Below are 23,311 nucleotides of genomic sequence, written 5' to 3' on the forward strand. Positions count from 1 at the left end.
TTCACGGAGAATCGCACTATCGCTGGCCAAGTGAGACGATGATTAAAGCAAACAACGTTAGACAACTGAAATGGCGGACAATTGGCGCGATATTTGGATTAGCTTGAAATTTTACTTTGGGGACGGTGCTCCATTCAGCGCACGCTAGGGAAGCCAATAGAGAGGAAGGGCAGAAACGTAAATAAACACAGTAAACCGTTGTGAAAGCGTCTGCTTTCAGTGCGAGTTTATTCGTTGAGTGAGTTTTAGATCCACCATCAAGTTTCGCGTCCGTTTAATATTTACGAGCTTTGGATGCATATAAATCCTGCATATTAAGAACTAGAATGGGGTGTATTTATGGGACGTTACCCGTCAACATAATCGTGACAGTCTGGGCCTATTGCTTGAAAGTAATGTGGGTTTAAATTTACTAGTTATAACGTTGTATTGTATCCTTTTGACTTGATTAGCTAGACTTTTCAACTTTATTTTAAGAAAATAATGAATTACCTTAAATAAACACCAATCATGCACTGAGATATTTCGTTGAATAGTACGTTCCATACCAATACTGTTCCTTCACATCAGGGTTATATTTGAATTTTCTTAGAGAGGCCGTGAAAGCAGACAGCCATTAATGAAAATCTTTAAACCCAAAGCGATAAGTGAGCGTACAGAAAGATGAATATTTAATTGGTACCTAGCTGCTTTTTTTTTTTACTATACAGCTGTTAGCGGACTTTATCTTGTACCCCTATGATACGCTTTCATATATACAATACCAATAGAACAAAGCGGGCAATATAGTCTAACAGTATACTTTCAGACAATGGCCAAAGCTGCACTCTAAAAATCTCTAGACGACTGCTTTATATTGAGGAACTTCGATATTCGATAATTTTCAGCTAAAAAAATAAATAACTGCAGAAATATAAACTGGATTTTACTCGTATATATATAGTTTTAAGATGCTGAAGCTAATTCCGTGCAACTGTAGTCAGCGCCTAACATTGGATTAAAAGGAAATGTATCTTAGCATTTCATCGAACTTTTTGGGTTTGGGATTCTTTTTTAATATGTATATAAATCGCTGACATCCTTACCACTGTGTTGAAGTCGTTTGCACGGAATATTTCCAGGAGCACATGAACCTTTAGGTTAACCTTATGCACCTATTAACCTCAAACCTCTGACCCCTTCTCACGAAAAGGGTCATCTAATGTTTGCGACGGAAGATCTCAAAAACTTTTGCCGATTGAATTAAGACGCTGAACCTTCAGTCTCATTTAGTTGATGCTTAAATGAAACACCGGTGGTAAAGTACGTTCGGAATGATCGTTGCGCTTAAGAGCCTCTCCCGCCGAGATGGCAAAGCCCTTTCCGAAATGGCGTCGAAAGCGGCTCGAACTCTATGAGATTGATGGGAATACCAACAGCCCTATTTTGGAGCCGATCCTATCAGACCACAACAACAAGACGACGTTGAACGCAAATCCTACAGCCAGGTGCCAGCAAGCGGGTTTCCATTCCCGCTTCACTGTGTTTACGGTCTACTCTGCCAGCGAGACTAGACTGATCGCTCGAGGATGACTCCTTCGTGTCACTGGCTGTTGTGCTGGAGTACCTTGTCAGTAAGGATTTCTACATTCCAGTTGCATCACCAACAGAATAGACTTATCGTTGGCGACGCCAGCTGACTCGCCACGACGGTGCTGACCTGTAAAGCTCGTTCAAAAAACGAGAACTTGTAGCGTCAAACTATGTTTCGACTGACAGTTTTCAGGATGTACAGTTGTAGATTAAAATAATGTTATTACTCTAGTTAGTATAATTTTTTATTTATATTGATGTTATATTTATTATTGTCATTTATTGCATAGTATTGACAAAGAGAAAAAGCTTCTTTCCGGGCCATCAGAGTTCGTAGGATCGAAGCATTGTATTGTAAGCGTAGATTAACACCGGTTTAAGTCGGTATTCTTTTTAGACTTATTATCTTAATTATATGCAGCTTCATTGAGTTCGTCAAATCGATGAATGGACATTGTTGCTTCAGCGTGAACGGGCTAAACTTGTCAATGCTTCCATTGATTTTTGAGTATTATTAATCAATGACTTCAGATGGCAGAAAAGTCGACCACTGAAAATGAAAATCGTCTGCTTACCCAATAGCTGGACTGCCCAGATTCAAGTACACATAACAGACTACGGTGAACAGATTTATTGGATAATATCATGCCAATAAAAGTGATCGGAACCATTAATAAAAGAACTGCTATCGTTCTACTGGTTAGTTATGCCGCAATAATAAAATCGTGTCTACTCAAATGTAAAAAATCGGTCTAACCAAGCGGGACTCTTGCGAAGCGCAATTGTTGCTAACAAATATGGGCTTCGCAGATAAACAGTGACCTCTCTGCGTCTTTATCTAAAATGTCTGGGCTTAGAAATTAGCTGGAAATTGTTGGTGCTTTGTCTATGGCTCAGTTGAATTAAGTAACGTGCCAATATTTCATCACAGCAATAGAGAACCGTAATTCATTAGTTGCCGTCTTGGAAATGCAAATTAATGTAACGACATTGTCACTCGACTGGACTCCATGGCTTCGGCTTACTTCAGACACGATCATGACAGATCGGAGCGTAAAACATTGTATCCAATTGACCGTGCCCTGTTTTAGAGGAGGCACGCAACTTCGTGCAGGTTTAACATATCTGAGCTGTAAATCAAAGCGAAATTATTCCACCATTTCGTTTTTGCTACGTAAGATGTTCGCGCTGTAAATAAACGGCGATGTCTTCGTTACTTCGGTATGCGCTAAGATCAGATTTGCTGTTCTACGCTGAACTTTACCTTGTGTAAACTTATATTCTTGTCTTTCGTCTGATATCGAACTTCTAGCTATTGAACTTGTTTAGGCGTAGGGCATATCGTACGAAAGCTATTGTAGAAAAAGCTATTTCACCATGAAAACGGTGATAACATAGGAAGTGAGGAAGCGCTTCAGCTTTGCATGCTTCTCTAATCATTTAAGGTACAAACAATAATACGTCGATCATAAACGTTACGTACTGTCTACAGATAGCTCAAAGCATAATCGGTCATGATCTGCGTGAGGGAAAAATTATTGAATCATGTCGCTGTGCGAGGCCGAAAGCAAGGCATACCCTTTCAGAACAAAAAAGACACGTAGTCATAATCAGAGAGTCAGCTTATATATGGTCATTATATGCGATCGCCGCTGGCTGAATCATCTTTATGAAATACGCCCCGTTAAAACAATGTCTTACTGAATGAAGCCTGGCGGTCTTCAAGCTGTTGCCTCAAGTCGGTCTTGGCATTAGGTGACAAACTTGGTACTGGGTCAACAACAGCTTTGATTGAACTCAGCGTTGACAAATTGTCATCTGCGTGGCTAGTCACTTACAGAGCAGTGTGGACGTGCGGTAACCTTTGTGTGTATGCTTGTGTATGGGTCTTATCCTAGCTTATCGGGAATTATCTACCCCAGAGAGCAGATGGACCGTGGGGCAATCATCGGCCTTCCGACTACATCGGTTTAGCTGTGCAGCTGCAAGAAGCAACACGGTGTAACGGCCTCAGAGCCCGTTGTAAACAGTTGGCTATTCGCTGGTGCAGTGTGAGATTCTGCGTCCACGTACTGGTGCTGAACTTGGCACCATGGAGCGCGATATACAATTCGACCTTGAGCTACTCCCAGATATTCGTTCTCTAATATATATGTACATATACGTGGCATAATATGTACTTGACGTTATGCAGATTAAGGCATGGAATCCTTTTTCTGGTTAAAGATTTTTCGATGTATTTTAAGGAAACGCTATATAGAACATAGTACACTATTTACGTTTTATTTACATTATAGTTTTTCATAAATATCTACACGGTGATCGCGATGAAGAATCTCAAAACGCCTTAATCTCACTAACATCTTAGACAATCTTCATTCTCCGCTAACGAGTTCACTCAATCATTTTATAGAGCGACTATCGCTCATTCAAACAGCGTTTCAAAGGCCCTTGTATCTTCACCCGCAACCCATACCATATTTATAGAAATATATTAGAATGATAGTGTTAAAGGCTACTTACAGCAGGATATAGGGGCACCGGTAGACCGTTGCACGAACAGACCCCTTCCTGATGACCCAGCTCTAGCCTCTTTTGAGTCACCGGCTACCTTCCCGTGTGAATAGTCATCGTTATACGCGTAAAGTGCGATTCACTATAATAGACAGTGCTCCACTGCCGAGTTCAGGCCATTAAAGACGTTAGCGCTAGTGTTATACTTCCGTCCTTCGTCGCCCCGCTCTCAACCCTTTCGGGAACCCCGGTACAATTATGTCTGTTTGTCTGTCTGTCCATACAAAGCGGTGTCGCCAGTCTAACGGGCCGCCATCACTGTCGGCAGGCTGCCCCGGTTATTTAAGCAGAATTGTGAATGGCGTCATAAAAATGTCGGAAATTGCCTTCCTATTCCAACGCCGAATTTCGTTGGGCAAAGGCAAGGGGACATCGAGCGCCTTCAGACACTCGGGAACCCCTTGTCGGTTCCGGCCTTGGCTGGCTTCTTTAGGCCTGGCCAAAAGCACACGGTTTTACAAACGTATTTATACAGGTGAGTGGCTGCTTTGGGCAAAAACAGTTGCAGCGATAGTCGGTCGGGGGTACTGAGGGGTGATGGTAGACAGGGGGACGGAGAGCAAGATTTGTTCTGCTACAATAATTAGATCGTTGTGAATATGGGCTGTCTGACGATGCAAGAAACTGGAACAATTCGCTGCCGAGAGTCAAGCACCTCCATAAACTAAAGTAAATCCAAGTATCATTATTATTATTATTATTATTATCAAGGCTGTACGGTTGACTCTAGCAGACCTGTATGGAATCGAATTGCGCTAATTGCCCGCTATACAGTGGCAAATGTAGAGTATCTGCTTGCTTTACCAATGAACATCTAGACCCATCATATTATTTACCCACTTCTTGCACATGGTCCTTATTGAGTATATATACTAAAGCAATTTTTTTTAATCTCACTTCAGCCGCGTTCACCTTCTTGGTCGAGATTAAAGTTCTGGGCGCAAGCTGCAGTATCCCCAGTTATACGTATTATTGCCGTCACGTAAAATTCAGCCTTATCATTGTTTCAAATCCAGTTTATTGAATTGTTGTACTATTCCATCAGTCTGTTTCAGCAATCGGATCACATTGCTCAAGTGATCCTGTTAATTCACTTCGATTATTCACTAGGTCTGATTTATACATTCTATCGTCATGTTCTAGACCCTGTTCTAGAGCTCCAAGAATGCATTACCGGCTACTGTTTAGATAACTGCTTAAGTAAACTTTGTTTTTAACGATTACTCGTCAAGCCACATTCGCACGCAAAACACGGCTTTATACCGGTTTTGGGATGTTCCGGACATATGCACATACATGTAGACGATTTACAATAACTAAATCCACGGCATCAGCGGGGCAGTAAATTCTTGTTCGCTGAGTGATTTAACATTTAATACGTATAAATAGCAGCAGGCATTTTCTATAGATTTGAACTTTGTGTATGGAGATATTGTTAGATGAGTCGAATACTCGGATTAGCCTTAATATAAAGCCAAAATCCATCATTCCTCAATTCAGCTCTTCGAAAAACGTTTTTTGCGTCCCTCGATCACAACCTGCCTTCCGACGATCTTTAGCCTGTTCGTAACGGAAAAGGGGTGTCTTACGCTGTAAGAGTTTACGGGACGGCTCTTAGTTGTTAGTCTCAGCTCTGCAGAATCCAGATCGTCATGCCCGGGTGACGCCGTAAACGTGTTGTTTTGCGTCTGACCAATTTCTGATAGGAATGTCGAAACCTCGCAAGCCAGTGCTACGGCCATGCATCGACGGCTTCCATAGAACGATCACTCTACTTGTTAGAATAATGAATAATGCAACGCCTAGATTGCCCATGAGGTATTCCAAGACGACGTGTTCCCAAAGAAAGTGGAGCGTCCACGCGTGACCTTCCGTGGTCCGTCATGCTCACGTAGGTTTGAAACCTAATCAGACCTAATTTCAATAATAATAATAATAATAATAATAGCAGAAACGGAAAACTTCGCTACCAGCGTGTGTTACTAAACGCGTTCACTATTTGTTGAGCAGTTGTTATTCTAGGGGACGCTCGAGCGCTGAACCCTTTATAGATCCTCATATTCAGCAAATTTCTCTAGTACACTGCAATGGTTCGCGATTGAAAATCTAATTTTCTATCGAATTAGCCATGTATATCGAATTGCTCTAATAACTGATACACGTACATATGTATGTGTAATGGTGACGATCCGGTCCTATACGCCCCTGGTACACTTTCAAATTCTATCCGTGTTCGCAAGAAGACTTCTTACTTTAGCATCCGCTGCCCAGTGGACATAGGCAGCAGGTTACAAACGCGTTGCGTTCGGATCAGCCACGTACGTCTGGGTCGTCTGAAGCTGATATTTCTCAACTTGCTTCTCTTCAGACTAGCAATAGTATTGAGTTGAACGCGTCATCATCATCATCATCTGGTTCCGGGTTTGTTTCGCCTCGCGTGGGCGACTCGCGTGGGACCAGACTCGACGTACGTCCTAAAGACAATGACTATAACAAGCTGCGATCCTCCGCTTGGACTGCTTGGATATCACATCCCGAGCTGATTACCTTATATGCAAATGGGTTTGTTTCGGGAAATTATTTCTCGAAAAGCGTTTTATTGGCATTCACTCGCACTGGCGATCAGCGCGTATGTTGACAGAAGCGAACGAATTATCAATGTAAAAGAAAAACAACAGAGAGACCGGGTTGCTGGACGGAACTGGGACTTATTGTAGCAAAAATCTCTAACTGCCATTAAGACTAGCCGAGGTCGTTCGGATAGAGCACCCAACTAGATTTTCCGCTACGCGTGCACTGCACACCTACGCTGTAGGAGATCCGGTGGCAAATGGTTCCTGCGACGACCTAGTTCGGACCGAAATCGCCCATGTAATGTTCATTTTTCACAGCTGAAATCACGAAAGAGTGAGTATATACACTGAATAACAAAAAAAAAAAACAACCAAAAATAGCACAGCCAGATACATTTGCAGAGTAAGTCAATACAAATTATAAAATAGAGTTCCGACACATGAAGAGAATATTTACATCACTCCAATCGACGAATGGCGGTTCTTCAGCTAAAGTCTATCGGAACGCCGACATCTTCGCCACGATACAAACGACTTTAAGCAAATATCCTATTTGATTCATGCTAGTAAACTTTTCGGTAAGCCGTTTAAGGTCCATCAAAGAGAATGATGATTTCATTCTAACTACCAGTAGATAACTACGTACATTAGAGAGATGACTGTTTACTGTCAATAAAAATACTGAATTTGTGCACGACATGAAGGGCTCTAAGTGCGTACACTTGTGAAGCTGTACATAGAAGAAACGGTCAGGTGTATTGGTCCAGCTTAGCACTAATCGTTAAAACATCTCTCGCTAATGAAAAACAATTATTATTAACGTGTTTGTGCTTCTTCGCTTCTCTGCTGCTCTTCAAAGCTTCCTAGGTAATTGAAGTACCGCTGGGTGAATTAATCCTAACTGAGGTCATCTTGATACGAGTAGAGATTGACCACTTCAAGAACTCGATTAGCGCCAAATTAGGCGGACGAGTCAACAGATGACGGTTAAGTGTAACGACGACATTTTTAAACGAGTCTATTTCTGCATGAACAGAGTATTAGTAGTAACCGTAGGGCTGAGGAAGGAATAAAAGACAACTCACGAAAACTTAGAAAATAGCTGAAGAGAACTCTACTGAACTAACGTATTACCATGTAGGTACTAAATTTCTTCGTAAGCGGTACGTGGTCGACCGGGCATTCGATGTTTAAGCCAGCTTCGAATGATAAAGTGGCCTTATAATCTTAGCCCCAACAAGATTATAAGGCCCCTAAAGCAAATCCACATAAAACCCATATAAACTCAACTACCGTGTTGAATCAATGGAGTGTTCAGCGACGTAGCGAGATAAAAGTTCGTAAAGAAACAGGTGCGGGCTCACGATAAAACAGAGTACAAATAACAAACTTTATAATAAATATCAGCGCTACCGGCTTGACGCAAATAGGCCAGCGGTTGTACACTTTACGTCAAAGCCACAACATACCTATAATACGTTTAGTCTCTTGGGGCACAGTAGGTCGAGATTATTTACACCTACGAAAGAGATCAAACGTTACTGTCTACGTAACGATAGGTCGACCTTCACTAGTGAAAATATCCACAACCAGAAGCTGGACAGCGAGCATATTTGGTGAATTGATTTAAACATAACGTATTGACTAAAAAAGGTTCAATTTCACGGTTAAAGAAAGCTTTATATGCTCTTGTTAAGGACATATATGCGTATGGCTTGAATGTGACATAAGCTAGATCATACACGATATGATTAGCGTAAAAATGAGATCAAACTCCTTTGTTTATATTTCAATATTATTTCGTTTTTATAAAGGTATCCTTCAAAGATCCAGTGAATGTTTTGCCGACACTAATATATATATATATATATATATATATATAATTGCCGAGAAATTATTGACTGTTTTCGTTATGTTAATTAATATGAATTATTTAAAAGCTGAAATTTGGCAAATTGGCAAAAAATTTGGCAATAGGACATGTGTTAAAATTGTTCGAATGGCTTTTTTTTATAAGTGAAATATTTGCAAAGGTTCGTTAAATTTTACAGGTTCATAACGGCAAATGCTTAAATACCACCCAGGCCCATAACAAATGTCTACTACTTATAGTCAAGAGATATATCGTCGGAGCAAATGGCCTAAAAATGGTTTTCCTTCTGGAAAACGTATGTAAAAATGTTTTTCAAAAAAATTGATGAAATAGTGCGACATCTGAGGAAAATGTACTCGTGAATAGTCATAACATTGCTAAGAAAAACCATACAAATTTTAAAACATTGCAAAAAAAAAAAAGGTAATTACAAGAAGAGCTCGAATCAACCCAAAGATTTTACCCAGCTTCTTTTCCACCTGCATAAGTTTACAGGAGCACAACGAAATCAATACGCTTGTAAATTTACGATTGATTACGGATGATAGAAACTGATTCATATATAATAATAACGTTCAAATAAGAAAATCTGGTCACGATCCGTGGCAAGGCCCAGACTGACGCTAAGTAAGGTCATACAAAGCGTTTGGTCGATTTGAAAGTCATATATGATAAGTTGCTGCCGCCTTATAGAACGATTCCTGTTCTCTGTCGACAGCTACCCACTGAGGTAAATCGAGTGGAATTGATGAACGGATTAGGCGTCATCTTCCAGCATAGCGATGCCAGCCCATACACATCTTGAGTTGACTGGCAAACTTGAGGGGAAAATTTTATTGCATGCGCTGTATACTATCAGGGTATGCGTAAATCCCTTTATAGTGTTAGTACAATTTCAATGGAAGGACACAGACATCACATGTCACAAAAACAGCCAACACGTTTTCGAAAACGCAGTATAAGCTATGTATTCATTTATATATAATTCTGCAAGCATGGGTGCCTATGTAGTTTCGCCCATACACCGTTCTTCCATGCTAACAACGTTAAGCCGCGCATCTGATATAGTATGTGAGACTCTAAACAGTCTAACGCTTTGCAAGTACAGATTCGTCTTTCATCCTTCCTTCTACTCGTCTAGAATAAGTTTACAACAGCAGGTTTCTCATTTTGGCGATGTTTTTGTACGACACTGCTCTCATGCTCGTTCGCTCGGCAGTTCACTGGAGCTTGGCTTGAGCGCGCCTCATGTATTCCTCGTACGAAACTCAAGAGGACCCAGCTTTCAAGTTGAAGAGCCTAACCGGCTGGTAGCCTGTCTAGATGAACGGGAGGGGGCCACAGAGCCGTTCCTCACCGTTCCTGCTGCCACGGAAAGATAGCGAGACTTGAGCTAACGTCGTACAACGTCGCAGAACTAGCTCGACGACGCTTTAACTTTGCTGCTCCTACGATGCGATCTGCAAGAGACTACGAGCGGTGTCGTCGACAAGTGCACGCAGCGGCCCGGCCGACCAGCTTGCAAGCTCTTTCTCTTGGTGTTTCTGTATCATTCCCCTATCTCCCGGCACTGCTGCTGATGAAGGTTTTCATTTTTTCTGACAGCTTTTGGATTGGTTCGCTTTTCAATCCGATAGTAGTGGGAGAAGCGTTTGGGTGAAGGCAAGAGCCTCTCTGCTGGGGTTTGGATGGGTGGGGCAACATGGAACAAAGTGTTAAAGGACCGTCGAAGATAGGGTCCCGTTTGCAGAGGTACAAGTGAATTATGTCGTATATAGGCTATGGCAATATCCTAGTAGTTACATCATCGGGGTCTGTGACGAAAATTTTTTGGGGGTAGTTGGGGAGCGTATGTGAGAGAAATAGAGAGGGGAACATAGACCACTATATATTATTTAGCGTGTGGAAAAATGTCCTATTCAAGGTCATAACTATACAGCTACATAACTAAGGTGGAAACTGTGGATAACCTTGAAATAAAATATGGATTTTTATAATTGAATTGCTTTTTGCTCACGTGAAAGCGTGTTCAAAATAGTGTTTGACATTTAATTCACGCTGATCAGGTATGACACACTGCTACTTCTTTTCTGATCCTGCGCCTCAATCACCAATGTCATAACCTGGCGTAATTGCGAGAAACCTTATTAATATAAGATCGACATATTTCAATGCACGGTCACTTAGAGCTCCTACCGAATTGAATTGTATGATACGAACAGATATTATCCCGACATATTTAATAATTAGAGTGTAATTATTTTTTTAAGTTTCAGTTAACTGTAACCGTTAATCGTAGTAATAAACACGAATGTACCAATGCATGTGTTAGATTATAAATGTAAAGCAAATGTGGCTGGTTTACTTAACCAATACAGACAAGAACTTTATCAAAGGAAACTGAACAACTAATTACACATCGTTGAGCAGTACCACGACTTCTAAGCGTATTCATTTCACTTATGTACAGAAAGTTCCCCTTGAGGAATAGAACAGTACTTGACTCGACTGTGACTTACGGTTCGAGTGACGCCGCGGGGGATTCGCTTCAAGTGATCGAACCAAAAAGGTCACAGGAAAAAGTTAGGCAAAAGCTATCTACCTCAAAAATCAATAGTCTCCAAGTAAGTAAAAAGACCTAGAAGCGCTGCAAACCTAGGCACCGAACAAGGCTGACTGTATTCCACCAGTCTGCTCTGTGGGCGAACGATGTTCCTCACGGCTACTTCAACCAACTCAACTGCTGCTGGTAGTACTGGCACAACTAAAAAACTAATGATTTATCCAAACATTTTAGGACAACGACAATCAGGGACAATGGGGAAATTTGCGGAATGAGAGCGTTTCGATAGAAGCAAGACGAATGTAAATGCACAGCTGTGCAGCGGAGAGAGGAGACCGCAAAGGAGCTGCATGATATTTATTAACGGTTTACATATCCTTAATTAATTCATTGTTTGCCTGTGACATTGTTATTTTATTCCGTTGCACGATGATCCATGGTTACATGTCACACTTACAAAAGATAATGTGACACTCTTTACGATCTGGTGAAATAAAATGTTCTTTTTTTCGCTCAGATTTTTATGATATTAATGCGCTCTCAGCGTATGTTTCAACCCTAGTTTAGACGGCCGCATCTGGTATCGCAATATGCGATCAGCACGCGGCGCGCTTTTTAGACGTTGTAGATAATTAAAAAAAAAAATTGATTAAATAATACCATCTATTCAAAGTGAGTGCAAGCGCACGTTAGGTGGCAGTCTGGTAGAGACGGTTGATAATAATGTTGACTTTAGATAGGGCTGCTGGCAAAGGCCAGTGATGTCCGGTAACCATGTGTGCACCTTACATTGTGTGCAAGCCATTGAGTTTAATACAACATAAGCCTGCAGCTGACGTAATACGAACAAACGACCTTAGTTGTCGGATAGCGAAAATCGGGTGGGTACGGAAAACCTTGGTTACAGCCAGCGGTCAGTCTTTCGCTGTATGGGGCAATTGCGGACCACACAAAAAGAACATACCTACCCTGCCCTTCGATGCTTTTTGTACAGTATATAAACTTCGCCGATATTTCTATCGATACGTCAGATTGCATCGCATGTAAACATATAATGATATAGATTTCTATAGCTGAAGCACCCTATTTGCTGCTCGGTCCATATGTGGACAGGTGATGATACACTGATCTGGCTCTCGTCACATATAAGCAGTTTCTGTTTTAGACAAAGATTCCAGACTTCTTTTGTATTGGGTTGAGTTTTCATTGAAGGAAACATGTTTAAAGTCTATATCGATAGCGTTATGATATGCTGAATGGCCAGTAGACAAGGCTCGTTATGAACAGCCGTCAATTTCGAAAATTAGCTAATCTGATGGCCCACTAACTTGTCAGCCGTATTGTGAAACGGGCAGGAAGTACCTCTCTAATACACCGGGGATCTCAAAAGGATAATGACAAGATAGCCAAACGAAAGTACTTGCTTCTCAGTCATGGACCAAAACTGTTCCGTAACAAGGCAGAGCTAACTAACCCTTTAGGTAAGAGAGGGGTCGTACGTACCCATTTTTCTAGATGAAGTGATCGTTGGTGACTGTACTGCGAAAACTCCAGTCTAAATAGACTCGATTGAAGTTTGTAGTTGCATCCTTCAATTGTCATCCGTATTTACTACGTTTAGCTGGAAATGATGCTATCTATTAGTTAAGAAAGAGTCTGCTGCGATGATCATTTGCGTTCTTCTAAGATTTACCAAACACAGATATACAACGGCAAGTACTTTTAATTCAATAAGAAGCTGAAAATAGAAAATAAATCGTACCTTCACCGAAATGAATATTTTCTAGTAAGGATACGAGAAGCGTCGTGTTATTTTGATAGTTCCTCTGATCAGCGCCTTATCAGCAACTTTCGGAAACTACTCGCAATTGTAGATCTCCCCGAAGTACTTAATCCCATTCCGCATTCCGGTGAAAAGATTAAATCGGGCACATATCGCGTCAGATAAAAAAAATATGTTTATAATATAAAAAATAATAAAACCTTCCAGATATCTTTTCATCGATCTCGTCTACCTACGCCACTGTGTACATCATTTGTTATATTTCCAATATATACGTCTAATATTATATTCAATCTGCCCTTTCTGGCAGATAGCAACAGCCCCCTACTACACGACATCTACGAATCTAGCACTTCAATAACTTTACTTAATTCTAACAGCGATACGCTCAACAATAGTTTTCATATCAGAGAAGCTCACAAACACGAATTGTTTAATTGATGCAGTGCTTTTTGCTTATGATTCTGGTCAGTTGGTTGCCCTTCCAATGCGCGGTGGCTCCTGGCCCCCTGGCCGAACGCAACGAGCACAAGATAGCAAAGCAGACGACTAACGCTATCACCATATCCACGGTAAACGACTCTATCTATTGGTTGGCAGTTCATTATTGCTTAAGACAGGGCGTAAGACAAATGAAGATTACTTTGTCTTCTACCAGTTCCACATGGCAGCAAGACGAAAAGTACTGATACGATGGGGGGTCTCTATCCTTCTGTTTATATCGTGGCCATGGCAGCCATCGGTGAAAGACCCATTCTTTTTTCTGGGTTGCCGGCCCAGCAGTGCAACCATTATAATACAATATACAACACACTTGTTATCCTTTTTGACCCTGTTTTGTGGGGGACCCCTATAATATAAACCCTATTTATATTCCTTACGAAGAAAGCTGTCTGCAGAGTGGGTGACCGGACCAAGTGTGACGTTCGCAAAGACGGAGCCAGAGCGCCCTGACTAACCCATTGCAGTTACGGGAGACACCACGAGAATCAGCGAATCCTATTAGAGCGTCACTTAGAGTAACTTAGCCTAATATATGCCCGTAAGGATGTGTCTGTATAAAAGTGCGTATATGTAAAAAGCAGCTCATAGGAAAAAGACTATTTGTTAAAAAGAAGGATAATGATGAAACTTGGAACAATGAATCTGAGAGATATTATTGTCATTGAAATCTATAAAGTTTATCATGATCCATGTGTATGGGAAGGAAGGTATGAAGTTATAACTTGGCTTTTAATTAAGAAATATATTTTCATCAACAGTATAAAACTTTTTTCAAACCGATGTAAGGCATATGACGATGGAACGCAGAGTACTCTATTTTAACTGATCCCAAAAACTGGCTCTAAATATTACGGAAAATTATTATATAAATACTCAAGAGCGTTCAACGTATGCTAGCAAGAAGGGTTGCCTCGAGAGGCTGATTATACGAGCTCATGAAATGTCACGCCAAATTTAAAATAGCAAAAAAATCATATTTAGCTTAAAGAATCTCAGCAGCAGCAATAGAAAGACGCCATTTTGAATGTTACTGCGAAGAGAAAAAGCTAAGCCGTACCAATATGGACACGATAGGGATTAGCCATTCACCAGCTGTGTCCCCACTAGTAATTTTTCACCTCCGCAGCAACTTATGGGGTGCTCCGACAACTTTCTCCGCTTTTCAAGTATACTTACCGCCCCGTCAATTTAAACAACGTAATGCCTCATTAAAAAGAATAACGAATGGATGATTATTGACGAGCAAAACTGTGTAACGATCATAGCTTTTAACGATGTACAGCCCTCTTTTTTGCAGGCTCTTTTTCTCATCCCACTGTCGTAATCCACTCAGCGATTTGCTTCATTAAAAGCACACGGGGCAAAGGGCGTGTCACGTTTAATATCGCCACTGATCTACGAGAACAGGTTAAATAGACTTCGATTATATCTCCACCATAGCGTCTTTGAGCGTATCTACCAAATGTTCAAAAATTCAGCGCTAAAGTGGGTTAAAACCAGTAAGCTAGGTATATTTTAAGGAGACGTTGGCCCCATAGCGTTCCAATGATGTCCCGTCGTTGTTTTTTTTGCTTAACCTAGACATGTCCATGTTGTTCAGGTATTTTGAATGTCGTCAATTTTTTACCCGTCGATCAAAAGTAGCTATATTACAGTATATTATTATAGTTTAACTGCAACTTGTTAACTTGGTTTATCCTGGACATCGATAACGACTTAGCTAAACCACTATTTGATCCAAACTACCACAATACAGTGAAATTACGTAATAGTTTGTATTGTTGTAAGAATTTGTATTGTCTGACTATTTATTGATGGACGATTGATTTCTAGGGTCTATTAATAGACAAGAAAGTTTTCATTAGAAGAAAATTCAACGTACCGCCTAAAGAACGAAAGGCTTTGACCGACCCGAACAGAGCATTGTATTTCCATAATCGATCGTATAATCTTGTGGCCTGTCGTATACTTTAGGCAAACTCATTGAATCCAATTGGAATCGCAGTCTAGTTCCAGCCCTAATTCAGTCTACACTTATACTAGGCGTATAAAGCTACCATAATATCGATAACTCCATTTTCTCAATTTAGAACCTTTAATAGTAACCACGCTAATTAATAGAGATATTACTAATAATTTTTGTAGAAAAAAGGTCCATAGTTCTATCGGTCCTGACTTGGCGTTATGTAATACAGGTTTCTGTGATTTATTTGTACAATCATTATAAAGGACGGTGATCTTAGTTGATAACGATGATCGAACTCTTCCGTTGCCGTATAAACCAAGAACGTTGATAATTTGAGTCATTTTTAACACATTTGACAGGGAATGAAGATTCTACATTGGCGCAACTACTACCCCAATGGAGCTCGATTTTATGTCTACGAACGCGTCCATTAAATGCAATCATGACTATACCGTAGCATACTAAATTTCAAACGCGGAGACGAGTAATCGTTTATCTTTTTTCAATCGTCTCGCGCAAATGGGCTTGGCATCGTTACGTGTAGCTGCGGGCCTTTGTCACCCTATTTCCGTCATCAGTTTTCCATCCCTGTTTGGCCTTCTGACAAGTTCGTTTAACTTATCATTGAAGCAATGACAACACAAAGCCAGCGGAGAGAGACTCCCAACGTCGATCTATTTGTCAAAACCGACTTATTCGGGATAATGCGTGCATCGCGGGTTAAAAAAGCCAGTTTCAGCAAGTGCCCGTACTGGCTCCATTGATTCATCATGACAGCTACATCCCAGCTGAAGAATACACGCGTGCCAGGACTACCGTCCTTAGCACTCCTAGCGCATTCTCTTAAAGATGCTTCCCGTCACATCAACTGGGCGAAGTAAGAAGACACTTTGATCCATTGCAGGATTTCAAAACTCAATCAAAATCTAGTGCGTGCGGTAACATGACTAGGTGGATATGTTCGATAGCAGAACAGTAATCGGCTCAGATCAGTCAACAGTATGTGGACAAGATTTCAACAACACCTTGACGCGAGCAGATAACGGGAACTTATTAAGTCAGTCACAGCATATATGAACTCCTGCATGCATCTCATTAGAGTTATAGCGAACCCTAATCTATATATCTATAGGTCGTCAAAGGAAAGATCCAATTTCTGTCACTATAGGATTTAGCCAATGTGTATGCCATCATTACTATTGCCATATACTTTCCTAGCATATTTTGCTGGTATGCATCTACGATAAACAGCCCTCAATGCGCACACTTGAAGGATTGTCTCGTTTGTGCTGTAGCTAGTTGTCTTATTATCGATAAATGGCTGGACAGCGAAGACAGCCATTCTTGAGGGTAAAGAGAGCTCCTGAGGTCGTCTTCCTGCGCCGGGTTGTCGCTTCGTATCGCCGGTTGATAGCTTGGTCTGTCATCTACTAGTAGTCAATAGGATGCCGATCATTTTCTATGGTCTAAGTTTTGTCGATGGCCTAGTCTTCACCAGACTTTTCTGTTGACGCTTCGCTTCGATCTGATTAGTTCTCAGTGTTTCCGTCGCCTCCGGCTTTTTTTTGACTTTTCCTCTCGCGCTTTGTTCCATTCTGCTTGGCCTTCCACAGGCCTCCAGGGGAAAAAAGGAGGATCTGGAGCAACCTTCGTATGAAGCGATCATGGTGATCGCCTGCAATAGCAGATCGCCTCCCGGGTACGCAGATCGCGGAAACGCGGCTTGCCTTCGCTTTTTTTTTGGCCTTTTTAGCCAGACCCACTCTCTTCTTCATACTTCACCCTATGAGTCTTTCTCGTTCGGGTCACTGCCTTTATTCTAGCCAGCTCTGTTCTGCTAGTGTCCTTAGTTGGCGCCGTTGCTACCGCCGCTGTTCTTCCTGCTAAATCGACTGTAAGGAGTTCAGATTAATGACACGCCTACCCTCCGAAGCTTCGTGAAGGCTGGATGCTCACTTGCTTGCTTGCTGGCCTTCGGCGGCTCAGACGCCGGCGTTCGTTCCTAGCTTGGTACTTCTACTAGCAACTAGCTAACCCACTGATCGCTGACATTCATCACGTTTTTCGTTTTACGAAAAAAGGGGTGAAAGAGAGCGAGGTGACGAGCGGCCGGCAGACGAACGGGGCAAAAGCGAATAAGGGTAAAAAAATGCTTAGTCTGCTTTGAATCTCTGTCCAGCCATCGCCCGCCCGCGCAAGATAAAGGATAGAAAGAGTATGATGACCTTGAACCGGCAAGCGGCAGTAAAACTGATCCCCGGGGTAAGGAGGCGTAAGTCGGAGATTGAGGTTGCAAGGCGGCCATAAGATGAAAAACTATCATCGAGAACATCGAAGTGAACGGGATGTCGGATTGGGAGGTTGTTATTAGAATAGAGCGTTGTGGCTCAGCAAATTGGAATGACTGTCCGCTCTAACTACCTAACTTTTGGCGAAAGGGGAATACCAAAGGAAAAAGAAGCGGTTAGATGAAAAGTAGCAGTTGAATGACTTAGCAGGAGGGGCGATACGACCGACCCGGTCCAGAAAGTGGATCTAATGTTTGAGCTCTAGCAAAATATGGTCCATACAAGATTAGAATCGTAGAGGAAATTTACTGAGCTTCACAGGTATAGTAGTGGGGCTTACCTTTGCTTGTTCTTGTCTGTTTGTTCCTGAATAGCTTAGCACCTGGTAGACACGTGTTTCAAATTTTAGGGAATTTATCAGTCGTCATATTTTTTAGCGGATCATAACTTTCTAAAAGTTCTTTAATTTAAGGGTAAAACTAATTGAAAACAACGAGTGAACCCAAATTAATTTGAAAAAAATGTGTTTTTTTTTATCGGAAATATAAAAATGTAGCGGAACCACAAAAATAATATCGCAAGGAGCTTCAAGCATATCCACCTAGGCAACGTGCAATTACTTAGATAATAAATAAATAAATTTGAAACAGATGCAGCTCTTTAGAAATTCATATACAATATTCCGAAAGACCAAATACGTCAACGAGCTTCGTCAGCCAAAAGAAGACAAAAATAACAATAAGATAGGCCAGCAATCTGTAGGACAATCAGGCCGTGGGCCTGACATAAGAAAATCAAGTGTCCATCGCATTTTAAGGTTTTGCTGATGAGTTACATTTTCAGAACAGTATACGTTGTCAATGAAGGTGATCCGAACCGAATAAGAAACGATTTTGCGAGTGAAATTTAGAGAAATGTGACCAGGATGCACCGTTTCCGGAGGAGATTATGTACAGCGTTTACTTATATTCAGAAAAAATGGCACAATTAAGCGGTGTAATTGCGCCTATAGGGTAACCGTAAATCCACATTTTGTTTAGGAATGGCGTGTAAATTTACCAAGAGTTAATGAAGTGCAGCAATTCAAGCAAAGGATTTAATTGAACAATTTTTTAACACTACAATGACTTATGCCGGTTACTGAAATAAACTGCGAAAACCTTTTTTACCACGTATTCGATAGGAGCTCAATGAAGATGGCAAACTTCATCTGTAGCAGGGCGAAGCACCTTTACACTATCGTCGTGATCCACGAGCACATCCTGATGTGAACCTTCCCAACAGGTAAGTTAGACAACGAGGTCCCAGAAAATACTCTGCTCGTTTCCCAGACCTGACACCAATTGGCTTCTTTCATGGGGATACCTTCAAAATGAAGTCTACGCTAGAAAACTGACGACATCGCTAGATTTGAGAACGCGATTGAATGAAAGTATGTCACGACACTAAATATTTTTTAAAGTTTATGCATCAATAGCGTGCCGTTCTTTGAGTAGGACAGTAGTATTTTTCAATGTCTACGGTAGAAGAAAAGTAAAAGTTTTCTAAGGACCACAAAGAAAAACTTTCAGAATAAATTACATAGAGTTTTGTCGATAGCCAAGAAATTCAAACTAGATTCTCGTTGCTGATGTTTACAATACGGTTACGGAAAGCGTTCTCAAGCCAGCCGAAGCGTTGGTATTAATATAATGAAGCGTTTGTCAAGACGACAGGCAAAGAAACAACGAACTTTCCTTAAAATAACTATGTAGTAACTCAAAAAAACTTTTGCCAGCCCAAAATGCACCAATCCTTCCTTTACCTAGGCGCCATCTCGAATGCACAGGCTCATCCATGATTCTCATTAACATCGCGCTCTCACCTTTAAGGCCGAAGCGTCCCCGAAGACCCGTACACGGTCACATACACAGCTGCTTAAAACATTGAGCCGATACGCAGAGTCGGAATGGATTTGCATTTCTTGGTACTCGAAATTATACTCAAATGGACCTTTCTCAACCGTAAGTACGCCCGGGTTTAAGGCATTGACTCTTATACGCATCCTAGGAAATGTCCATCTATTTATTGAATCGTTGGAGTGAAAACAGTCTACCTATGAATGTAAAATAATGATATTGTGTTTCTTCTAATATACAATACATGTAGAATCGATTCTCTGAGATGTACTATGTAGAGCTCGCTCAGAATTCTGGCGTCATCACTTCGTTCTAATTCTCGATAATGCCACGTAATTTGCGCGAATACCTTCCGATCCCCATACAGCAATGAACCCTTGAAACAAGAAGAGGCCATCAAAATGGCTTTACGTATTGTGAACAGCTACACGCGCCCATCAAATGCTCATCGAGGTTTCGTTCGCAGCTGGTCGATAGCAACGGTTTATGATGCTCGTTTCGTAAACTAGGACAAGCTGGAGATAAGCATCGATTACTCTGGCAATGAAGCATATTAGAAATTTTACCGGAATAAACTGTACTCGGCGGCTTTAGGTAAATGCATCTGTTTTCTGCGCTAAAAGGAGTTTAGAGGGAGTCTCTTAACGATGAATGTTAGGTCTATAAACATGCAACTAATCTCACTCATAACAGTTACTTCATTTTAATGAGTCTATAAGGGTTTTTTCTTTTTTTTTTAGATCAAAATCAGGCACTTGTGCTCGTCGGCCGGAGTTTTGGGGGGGGGGGGGGATCTTGCGACGAGAAATCGGTAGGCACTCGCCGCTGCCCCGAGCTAACGATGAATCGACAACTTGTCAATCAGCTACAAAACGAATTGATCGAAACACAGAGACGGCAAAACCGACGCGACGTGTCTCCTGTTCCCGGCAAGCTGTAGCTGTGAGAGAAATGAGGAAAGTAGTTCAGGTACGAACTCTGCTAAAAGCCAGACTGCCCAGAAGAAGGCTTCAGCCTAAGGATGGAGACCGAAGTAGTGATGGACAGAGGCAGCTCGAAAATACGTGCACGATTTCATTCGCTAGCGTTAACAGCGCGCCTCGGCTTGGCGTTTCGAGCAAAGAGTCTTCGTCAGAAAGCGATGAGGAGCCGTCTTTCGTAACGTTCAATATTCAGCCGTTGCTTATGCGAAAACAAAAGCGACGAAGCTGATCGAGGACGTCAGCTGAGCGATCAAGCACTTCGAGCGACGATTCAAATGCAGCTCATGCGTCAGCATTTGAGTAGACGATGACCACAAAAAAAGTTACACGTTTTTCTTGGAGAGGTTTTTCAAGTGTTTTTTTTGTCATAGCTATGCACATACGTATCATTCGATGACTACCTGGCTGTATAATTTGAGCAAGACGGTTCACAGCAGAAGACTGACAACGGAATATTATGAACTAATACAGCAACGTGACATATACGATTGAGTACGAGATAGTATATGTATGGTATGTTGTTCACTCGCAACTGATTCTAATTTAGTGCACTCACAAAAAGGGCCACTGATTGTTTTTATTTTAATTTGATCAGATTTTGGTCAGGAGCTGAAACTTTTTAACACTAATGTATTTGTTTTAATGTGCTTGGCAACTTCCACTATTTTGGAACGTTTACACACGTTACACCGTTTTATAAATGTTATCCAAACATAACTGCGTACTAAATCAATTCCAGGAACTCTTGGTTTGAGCTAGGTACTAAGCTTCATCTGGGAACTGAAACGAAGGTTCAGCTTATTAGTGACATACTTCTCGTCGCCGCCGTGGCTTTCGTCACGTTTTTCAACGACATCTTCCGAACTTTAATCGCTGCCTATTTGTGTATAAGATAAAGGCACTGTCTTCTGGTGAAGCTGTTGCTTCACTAAAATACTCCCTCTCAATGAGATAGTAGAAATAGGCCTGTAAATTACAAAGTCTATCAGAGTATAATATTAGATATTAGTATTAGACGATATCCAAGATCTTCTCTACAACAGCCGGAGACTTACAAACGTTGAAAGCTGATTAGAAAAGACTTAAGTAAAAGCCGACAGCCTTTACGTGGAATGACAACGCCAATACGACGAAGATGTAACTGTACTGACTGGTCGTTAAGTTTCTAGTCAATTTCTATTTTTTTTTTTTCTTTCATAAAATTGCCCTCGATGCGTCTTTTATATATAAAACGATACCCTGTTAATGAAGGAAAATTACTGCACACTAACCGTAGAGGCATATCTCGCGAGTTGAACGTCAGTATTTTTACAGCTTTTGGTAGTGTCGATAACGAGGTTACCGCAAATTACATATAAAGTTAGTTATAGGCTTTGGAGCGTTTACATGGATCCCTTACTTACAGTTTGTCTATGGCTCCAGAAGGTCCATCCGATTGTCTGCATAGTTACGGCTTACGCGCGGTGTGACCATATGTCCTTGTCTTGTTTCCGCAGTATATGTGCTTACCGAGAGCTTATAGAGTCGCCTAAAAGCTTCTATATTTCGCCGAAGGTACTTTTTCGTAAGGTTTTATTTCGTTCTTGTCTCATTGTGCAAGATATACAAGTACGCTGATTCGCTAATACGTAACACTAAAGATACGCTTTACGTTGATCCCCATACACAGTATATATATATATATATATATAAGAAAATTTATGTGAAGTGCTTGCGCACATAAGTGGGATCGGGCGTGAAGATTGTAACCAAATGGTTAGTTTTTATTATTAGAACTACACAGTGAGTAGTTCTGTAACATTACGATATCAGAAAGTGAGAATAGTTTGGGTAAAAATTTCCAATTTGTCGGTCCTACATGGGAATTTATGTTTTTCATAATTGAAAAAGTACACCTTAATTGTGGAATTACAGACAAAGCTTTTTACTTTTAATGCTCTCCGATATTATTTTTACAGTTATAGCTTTTCTTCCTTTAATAAGTTACAGTCGCCACATTGACCGTTTGTATTGACATTTAAAGATTATCCGCGGAGTAGCTTAGCCATCTGCCAAGTGCTCAGAGGAGAAACTGCTAATGATTTGAAGTTCAGACGATAGTTATAACAAAGATTTTGGCGATTTAAAGGCTAACAAAGAACTAAAGCGTCTTAGAATATGCCGTTCCATTTATGGCGATGCGTGGATCCTGTTCCAGCAAATGCTGCAATATTGGGTGCCGCCATACTTCGATTTCCCAGCACTCAGTTCCAAAGTGTTTCAAAGCAGTTGGAGATAGATAGGACCTAGTAAATATATGAGGCCATCTCCACAGAATAATACGCGTATCATAGATATCATAATCGGATCAACCATCATCTTGTGCGATCGATGGTGGAAAAAAATATTTAGAGCAGGAAAATCTCTGCTAAAACGGTGACAGAGCTGTATGATTATTAATTGTTGTTGCAGAATGGTGAACGTAAATGGTAAAAACGTTCATATTGTTTTTAACAGGTGGAAGAGATGCAGCCATGTCCAAAAAGTCGACGTTAATTTCTATGGTAACAAAGTGAATTGTAGATCAAACCCTAATACGATACTCATAAACGACCCTTGAAAGATCGAAAATTTACTTCACTAGCATCGATTGTTTTATTTATATGATTATTTTTTTTATCCTATAGATGTCGAAAGCGTATCCAAACAACTCTCCGTAGCTCTTAAATGATTTATCTGATTTTAGAACAAACAG

At 40.9% G+C, this 23,311-nt stretch overlaps 1 long non-coding RNA gene across 1 annotated transcript in view; it reads left to right on the forward strand.

The window, feature by feature from the left end:
• LOC111268950 (uncharacterized) overlaps nucleotides 1-20,375 on the forward strand; it is a 39,283-nt gene extending 18,908 nt beyond the window's left edge. The window contains exons 5-8 of the long non-coding RNA XR_002685478.2: nucleotides 18,880-18,980; nucleotides 19,568-19,699; nucleotides 19,962-20,188; nucleotides 20,335-20,375. This is a non-coding gene — a long non-coding RNA (uncharacterized LOC111268950). The remainder of the gene's footprint in view (nucleotides 1-18,879; nucleotides 18,981-19,567; nucleotides 19,700-19,961; nucleotides 20,189-20,334) is intronic.
• Nucleotides 20,376-23,311: the final 2,936 nt, after the last annotated feature.

This window comes from Varroa jacobsoni, unplaced genomic scaffold (assembly GCF_002532875.2).
Source record: "Varroa jacobsoni isolate VJ856 unplaced genomic scaffold, vjacob_1.0 scaffold_1336, whole genome shotgun sequence".
NCBI lineage: Eukaryota > Metazoa > Arthropoda > Arachnida > Mesostigmata > Varroidae > Varroa > Varroa jacobsoni.